The following is an 8,690-nucleotide window of genomic DNA, read 5'->3' on the forward strand; positions in this document are numbered from 1 at the left end:
AAGCAATGAACACAAACTCTGGCTGATTAAAGTAGAAAAAAAGTAGAGGTACTGAAGGGATGCTGGATAGTTCACAGAGCCACTGGGAAGAATAAAAACTGTGGGAATAAAGGCAGCCCCAAGTCCAGAACGCAGCCAGAACTCTGCCTTAGAACCTGGTTTTGATGATTCTGCCCACCCCAGACTCTGGACATGGTTACTGCTCTGCTGCCATCATCATCACTGCCTGAAAGATGACGTCCTCATCCCTGACTCTTTGCTTCACTGATGCAAGGTTCAAAGTCCTGAAATAGATGGAGCTGCCTGGCTGAGCCTGGGTTGGTGCCTGTGACCTAGCTTTTCAGGAGCGGGAAGAGGGTGTGTAGGCCATTTCAACAGCCTCCCATAGACTCATTAGGTGTCACCTTTGGGCAACCTCCCAGATGACCAATGCCCATGGCATTAGCACTGAGGGCTTTCCCAGATCTCAGCAGAGAGGACACCGTTCACAGTTGCTATGTTACAGAAGCTGTCTAGGACTTTGTAAAGGAAATGTTGCTTGGCAGGTGAGGGGCAGTGTGTAGCATAAGGTTTAGTTTATGTCATTCTGACATTCTAGCCACCAGTCTGTCCCTCTGTCCTGCTAGCAAGTTCTGTATTCAGGATGTCAGTGGCGATCTTCATATCTATGCTGAGCCTCTGCTTCAATGAAATAATATGAACATGTTGCCAATATTTTGTCTCCCGCCCTTTTTCTTATCAGAGAGGCTGAGAGCACTTTGCAAACATGAATAAGTGATAAGATGTCAGGACACAATGGTGGTTGTGAGTAAATTAGCAGGAACTTCCTCAGCTGGATTCTTCCTTGTTTTCTCCCTGTGCCAATCAAATGGGGAAGAGACTGGACTCCCCTTTCTTTCAAGCATTACCTTACCATCCTACCGCCACCCTTGGCACTTACAGTGGAAACTTGCCGCTTCCATTTCTAACTAGACATATAATCTACTTTCATTTTGGCGACTAGTCCAGTATTTTTTTTCCCCATGAGGTTGGGTGATGAGCCTTGCCCTGGTTTCTGAGGTCTCATGTTCAGCAGCAGTAAGCCAGGCCTTCTTTTTACCCTTTTTTTTTTTTTCAAAGAAGAGGAAACGAAGACAGGTATTGAGCCAAGGTGGCCAAAATGCTGAGGCTGTTGTCCCTCAAAGTGCAGCCTGCAAGCCACCCTCATCCGCAGCATCTGGAAGGGCACCTTACCCATAACTCCTGCACCAGCTGCCCACCAGCCCCACCCCTGTCCCTACCCCCACCCACCCAATCAGTGTCTTTGGCAGCAAAGCCAAGGAAACTGCATTTTTCTGAAGTTCCCAGGTGACAGGTGTAGACGCTAATTTGAAAACCACTGGCCCAGACTAGCCGTAGGAATCAGGGCAGTAACAAGGTTTGAAGTCACAGGCCTCGTCTATAATTGCCGCGGTCAGTGATGATGAATGCATGCAATGGGCAGCAAATGAGCACTTTTGGACAGCATTTCCCATCTATTTCACAAGTATTTGATAATCGCCCATTATGGGAGAAATCCATGCCAAAAATATTTAAAACTTCTCCCTTTAAAGATTGTGTTAGCCCTGCTGTTTTTTCTAGCTTCTAAAATAAGAGAGCTAAATCGATGGGGTTGGAGGGTCTCCTACTTCCAGTTCCCACACTTGTGAAGTGGGTGGAGGTAGCCGTGACTACTTTCTAGATACTCTTCCGAAAAAAAATGTTGGAATACACAAAAAATCATTTAACAGATACCCACGTGCCAAACACTAAGATTGAACACATTTTAGCATTTTACAATATTTTCTTTATACATTTTTTTAAAAGAAATAAATCTTTATAAATAACCATTGGAATCCTCACTGCCATCCCATGTATCTCCTTCCTTTCCTTCCTTTCCAGAAGTAATGATTCTGAAACTGGTACGTGTCCTTCAGCCAGAGTTTTATAATTTCGAAATATATATTGTTGTTTAGTGTATATTTTTATATACTGTACTGTACGGTATTTCTGTTCCTTTTTAGGTATAAAAAGCCTTTTGCGCCTCTCTTTTCACAAGACTATTTCCAAATATATCCATATTAATACATGTACATCTTTTTGTTTCTTTTATCTGATATGTGGTATTGCAATATATGAATATTGCCACAATTTATTGAGCCATCCCCTACTGATTGATACTTTCCGTTTGCATTCATGCTATTTAGATGATAACAAATTGCTCTCCCCTGTGGTGGTGCCCGTCATATTTCTGTCAAACTTCTTTTTCTATTTTGTAATCTAAAATTCGACAGTATGCTAATTTTATGATCATTACAAAGGAAATCTTTCTCTATTTCTTTCTGGGTTTCCAAGTTCGGTCTTGAAGTATTGGCCAGAGAAATCGGTTTTTCTTCTTGACTGTCGTTGGTTTTTCTAAGTTTGCAATGGTTAAAGGGTCGGAATTTACCTCCCGACAGGGGGCGCTCTTACATACCATGTTTTGCTAGAGAAGAAATGGCTTCAATTTGAAGCCGCCCAGGATTTCACAATGCCGAAAGCTTTACTGTGTCAGATTTAAAGAGAAGGTCACAAAGCAGCATGGCCTTTTGACCTGAAATTCACTCCATTTCCTTATGGCAAAATATCAAGTGAATCTGGCATATCCTTGTGAAGATATGCCACACCATATTTCAGTGAAATATTGAGCTCCACACCATGAGTTGTTTGAAAGCCGGGACCATGCTCTTGGTATATAGTCAACATCCAAGAAATGATTTTAGGGTGAATGAAGGAATGACAGACAAGCCCAGAGGACTGAGTCTAGAATCTTCCACGTTAAAATCTTTAATATGAACCCCCACCCCTGAGGAAGTGACTCATGACTGCTATATGACGGTGAATAAGAAAGATATGTATTTCTATTAGCACCTTACATAGAAGACTAGTGTTCATCACTGAAGCACGATGTGTGTTTTGGTCAGTTCAACATTCAACACAAATATGCAGGCTGTCGGCCATTTGGGATCCTAGGGTCTCTTGGCTTCGAGGTTTGTCAGGGAACTTGAATTCCTCTCTTCGTTGGGGTGGAAGCTCAGATGCAATTCCAAAAGCAGAAACTTTATCACTGCACAAACCTTTACATTATGTAATATATATATAACACATTTGCATATTGAGTGCTGCTGTGCATAGTAGTAGGTGCAATGGAAGCTAGGCTCAGTAGTACAACAACAAAGGACAAGAGTCAGAAAAGGCACAGGGTTACAGCACAAAATTGACAAGGTCATAGCATCAGGCAGTGGGCACTGGTTCCACTGAGGAGGGACACATAACTCATGCCATATTTTTCCAGGGTAGGTGACAAGCGAACTGAGAGTTGGAAGAAAAGGGTCAGATTTGCTAGGGTTTTAAACTTAAAAGTCCCCACCCCCACCCCCTTTCTCTCCTGACTACACATGGTCTTACAGTCTTTGGTGAGTGTTAAGAGTCAGAGGGTGTCTTAATTTTATGTGTCACCTTGGCTAGACAATGGTACTGATAGTGCCCCATTGTTTGGTCAAACACCAGTCTAGATGTTGCTATGAAATTATTTTTTAGATGTGATTAACATTTAAATCAGTCGACTTTGAGTCAGCAGATTACCTTCCATAATGTAAGTGGGCTTCACCCAGTCAGTTAAAGGCCTTATGAGAAAAGACAGAGGTCTCCCAAAGAGGATGAAATTCTGCCTTACAGATGGCAGCATATCCTATTGGTTCTATTTCTCTGGAGAACCCTTACTAATACAGAGGGTTTTATATTTTACCCAGAGGGTTGATAGGCTTGGAGCCTTGGCTGTTTGCCTTCAAAAAGGGAACACAGAACACACAACCACCATAGAGGAGATAAACCCAGACTATGTATGTCTTAATCCCCGCTCTGCTTCTCAGTGTCCTTGCTCTTGCTGGCTCATTAACTCTGGGACATAATCAGATCCCAGGGTATCCTGGCAGCTTTGCTGTGTTTGGTCCTCAGGCAGCCCCTTCCCAGTCCATTGCCCTCGCCCCAGCTTCACTCCTCCAATCTCAACCTGCTACTTGGCAGCTCCTGTCAGCCCTGCCCCTACTGTAGCCAGAGCAGCTAATGTTTGCACTGGCATATTGTTGACCCTCAGTTCCTCCAGGGTCCCTTGGCAGGTAGATCCAGAGAGCATACCATTGTTTTCCCTGCGTAAGTTTGCATTTTGAGTGTCAGGGAAAACTTAAGACATTAAGTTTGTGTTAGTGCTTCTCCCAGTTACCAAGTGCATTGGGCCAACCACTATCAAGGCTCTTGTCACCTATATTTTAATGAACTGTGGTTCCCTCACACACTACTCCTGACTGGAGGGAATAAATTGGGTCGTTTGTCTTTATATCTTTGGTGTCTGGCACAATGCTTTGAATACAACAGATGCTCAATAAATATTTGTTAAAATATCAATAATGGATGAGGACGAGTACTTAATATGAGTCAGACCGTATTCTAAAGCATTATATATAATATATAATACATGGGCTGATTTAATCCTCACAGCAGAATCTTAAATGGTATGTGCTACTTTATTCCCACTTTACAGATAAAAAAACCAAGGCACCTAGAAAGATATAATTTTCCTAAAGACACAAATAAGAGGAAGAACTATGCTCCAGAGACCACACTACCAACAATATGCTGCTCATAGAAACCCTGTAAAGTCTAAAATGACTGATTATTTTGGGGGTCATCTCGCTCCTGCCGTATCATCACACAATTTTCAGGATTAGAACAAAAAGAGCTTGGTCGTCGTGGGTGGTATTATGGAGAGAGCTCCCAATTGAGAGTTAGGAGCCCCAGGGGCTGGCCGAACAACAGACCTGTGGCTTTGAGACAGTTTCCTTATTTATAAAATAAAGGAATCGTGCTAGATTACCTCTAAGTTCCCTTTGTCATCTCCATACTATGAGAGGCTCTGTCAGCTCTGTCTGGCTCTTCTGCCTGTCAAGTGTTGATAGCTGTGCTGATCACTCAGCCGTGGGAGTTTCTCTGACTTGAGTCCATTCACAGTCCCTCTGGGGCGGTTTACATGCCCTTTGGGAGCTGGAAATCCCTCTGAGAATCCAATGAAAGCGAAGGCTCATCCTCTCAGGAAAGAAAAAAACAGGTCATTTTTATAACCAAACATCTCACCCATGACTTCAGGGTTTCCAGACCCTGAAGGTACCCATTCATAAAGCCCCAGGATAAAATCTCCTGCACTAACTAGACAATGAGCTGAAAGGAACTGAAGTTAAAAACAGCACTCATAGAGGATGTGATCAGAGGGAGGGGTTAGCTTTGGTTCTGGGGGTGCTGGTAGCAGGGGACACCAGGCCTCACCCTCGTTTCCTAGTCCATCCAGAGAGGAAATCGAGGAGGCCTGGGGCAGGAATGCTTTGGAGGGCTCTTCTGTGTGCCTGCCACCTAATTTTTCTCTTGAGGACCACCCTGGGAGCAGGGTGTCAGGTACAGCTGAACCCGTTGTCAAGCCTTCACAGGCCCCTTTCCTGACCAGTCTACCCCATCGGGTAAAATGCCTGTGGAAGCAACAACTCTCATCCCCTTAGTAGTGCTTCTACCAGACACACCTGGCCTTTTCCAAATGTGTTCCAGCCTGTGCACTGCAAGTGTGGCCGCTTTCTTTATATATGGAAGCTGTTGCTTTTTAAGAGGAGACTCACTTAATTCAATACCTTAAGGTCCCTTAGGCCAAGAGATATCCGTATAGATAAAACTCCAAGGAACTCAAAGCTTTTAAGATAATTAATTCTAAAAATACCTTTTGGAAAGGCATGCTGAAGTTCAATGTAATACTTTCAAACAAACCCTAAGAAAAAAACTGTAGCCAAATCCTTCTCAAACACTGTAATCTTACGATTGTTTGTCTCTTGTTCGGGTTCTTTCGCCTGCATTCTGTAATGTATCTCTATAGTTTATGCAAAGGAGCGTATTTTGCTAACCACGACTTCTTACCTTGTCGCTCCCCATAACACAAGCCTGTCAGCTCTGCAGCACTGTTCACTCTTGCGTCCTTGGGGGGATAATTGACCCATCTTTCTGGAGCAGCAAAAACATGCTTCTTTATAGATTAAAGTCCTGTTGTTTGCTATAGAAAAGAAAATGCACAGGAGACCTAAGAAACTAATGTCAATATTAGGAGCTTAAAGACCTGTAAGTAAATAAGGGTTGGGGTTTCCATTTGTGTGTTTGCTCTGAGTTGCTCGCTCTGAGATATTCCTATCTTTGTGTTTGCCGAGGAATATTTACTGTTTTCTGAAAAACAGACCATGAAAGTGGCTCTAAGTTTTTAAAAGCATAATTATTTGAGTAAAACTATTCATGTGGAAGAGATGTGTTTTCATCAGTAAGCTAGAACAAAGCCAGGGATAAGAACAGAGGGCATGATCGGTGGGGAGTGCTGAGTTATACCTATACATTTGTCCCACCAAACACGATTCATGTTACAATACATTGGTTTTGGATTCAGTAACGCCTGCGTACCTCTCATTCTGGGAAAACACAACTCAGGCAAAGTTGACTGTTGAATAAATAGGTATTACTCGGATGGAATTACTAAACTAAGTAAATATCTTTAAAAGAAAAAAAAAAAAACCCAGGTGCTTTCCAGTTTATTTTTTTATAATGCAGTATTCAGCGTGTCTGTGGCAAGTTGTGGCCGAGTTAGAGGCTGTTTGTGGAGATTATGAGAGGCAGCACTAAATGGTGAGTTTCTCTTGCTTTTTAAAACTTTACCTTGTTCTCAGTCCTCTGGCCGGAAAGCGCCTCTTTTGTTCTTTGCTACTCAGCTACCACTGTGTCAGGCGGCTCCCTCGAGTAGCCTAGGGAATGAGTGCCCTCTTCTGGACAATCCACTAATTGCAAATTCAGGCAGCATTGGTCTGGTACCAAACAGGCCCTGTATTTGCATTTTCTTGATAGAGAACACAAAAGAAAATGTATGTCCCACGCATTAAAGGGGCATACTTTTATCCCCAAAGTAAAACAGCTTGCGTTTGAATTTTCAAAGTGATTTGGCGAGAGAAGGGGATGTATTATTTTAATAGTTTTTCTGAAAGAGGTATGGTCTCACTTTATAGCCAAAATTGTGTTGTTGTTGTTGTTGTTTTATGTCAGATGGGTAATGTGCCGATCTCGTAACAAGGAACTTGCAAGATTTGAGAGAGGCACATCTAGTGTGAACACCCAGTCATCACACTTATGAACTACAAAAGGATCCAAAATTTTGTTTTTAAAACCTAATGAATGGCTTATTTTCTTTCTCTACTTAACTTATTTTAAAATGTATGATTTAAAACTCCTTCTTTTTTAGAGATGAGGAACAGGATGAAATAGCACGGGCGTGTGGGACATTTGTTTTCAGTAAAGATAGCTGGATCTTTAAGCTTATTTTGAAAGAGAAAGTTAAAATAGTTGTGATTTTTTTCTGACGACTTTTTTGTTTTTTCTAATGTGCTTACAATGTCTGTAGTAATGTTATTTTGCATTTGTTCCTTCTTTTTCCCCTTAAGAACTTTCATGGAATTTGACTATATTTTTCTGTTGTTCATTTTTAAGCAAAACTAGTTTTCCTTAGCTTTCAGAGGTGGCAGGGTAGCTTTTCTATCTTTCCAGAGCTCCCTGTTGTTTTTTGATTGTGTGATTGTGTGTATGTGTGTGAGAGTGTGTGTCTTGTGTTCTGAGATGTCCTGGCTCTGTTCCCCTCCACCACTTTTGTCTGGACCTTCTTTCCTCGTCTTTGTTGTCCATGACCTGCTCTATTTTGATTGCACAGTTTCTCCTCCGTGTGGAGTTGTATGCTAGAAGGAGGCCCTGGCTGGACTGTTTTGGGAGTTCAGGGGCGTTAGACTGAGTTTACCATGGACCTCTTGCATTCACCCACTACTGCACTGGACAGACTCCTTCTAGTTTCAGCTGCTTGTCTCAAACTGTTCCAGCATGCTTTCCAGTGAATACCTAATGGCTACTTTGGGATTCTCCTGTTCAGCGGTCTGTCAAATGCCTCACTGCACCCTCTGCTTTCTGCTGCACAGACACTGATTACGATACAGGCCTGTGGCTATGGTGGTTTGCTCTTATTTGCTTATAGTTTGGGGTTTGTGGGGATGGCTTTGCTACTTTAGTTGTTCTTTCTGTTTTTTTTACGAGAGAATTTGGTGTGATCTAAAAACTATGTGGTCACCACTTCCGTCTTTCTGGAGTCCCTCCCAGACCTTCTCACTGACAATGAAATTTAGTTTGCCTTTCATTTTGCTCTTTGCTTTGAACCTGATTCAGACTCAGGTGGAGGTTGATAATCATATCGGGGCTCGTGAGTGACTTAAATCGCATGTGTTCTTCATTACTGTGGTTAATGAGAGCTGAAGGCTCCAGGTACGCTGGGTTCTTTCAAACCACATTGGCAGCCAGCAGCTTCAGAGCCAGTGACTCGGCAAGTCCACCGACCGCCTCTGACCAAGCGCTGACCCACAGCGGTCATCTTTCCCGGTCCCTTTGCACGTCTGCTACGCGTCTTGCTGATGGAATACATCTTACTGAGAATTTACCAGGGACGTGCTTTTTGAAAATTTCAGGACCTCCTCTCTAATCCCAAGAGCTTCCCGTCTAGGATCCCATGAACTCGGGACTCTATACAA

At 42.8% G+C, this 8,690-nt stretch overlaps 1 non-coding gene across 1 annotated transcript; it reads right to left on the bottom strand.

Annotated features, from left to right (window-relative positions):
• Positions 1-7,164: 7,164 nt before the first annotated feature.
• On the bottom strand, positions 7,165-7,271 carry LOC117038572 (small nucleolar RNA U13). Its single transcript, XR_004425671.1, has one exon. It is a non-coding gene; the product is annotated as a small nucleolar RNA U13 (small nucleolar RNA).
• Positions 7,272-8,690: the final 1,419 nt, after the last annotated feature.

Source organism: Rhinolophus ferrumequinum, chromosome 18, assembly GCF_004115265.2.
Source record: "Rhinolophus ferrumequinum isolate MPI-CBG mRhiFer1 chromosome 18, mRhiFer1_v1.p, whole genome shotgun sequence".
Lineage (NCBI taxonomy): Eukaryota > Metazoa > Chordata > Mammalia > Chiroptera > Rhinolophidae > Rhinolophus > Rhinolophus ferrumequinum.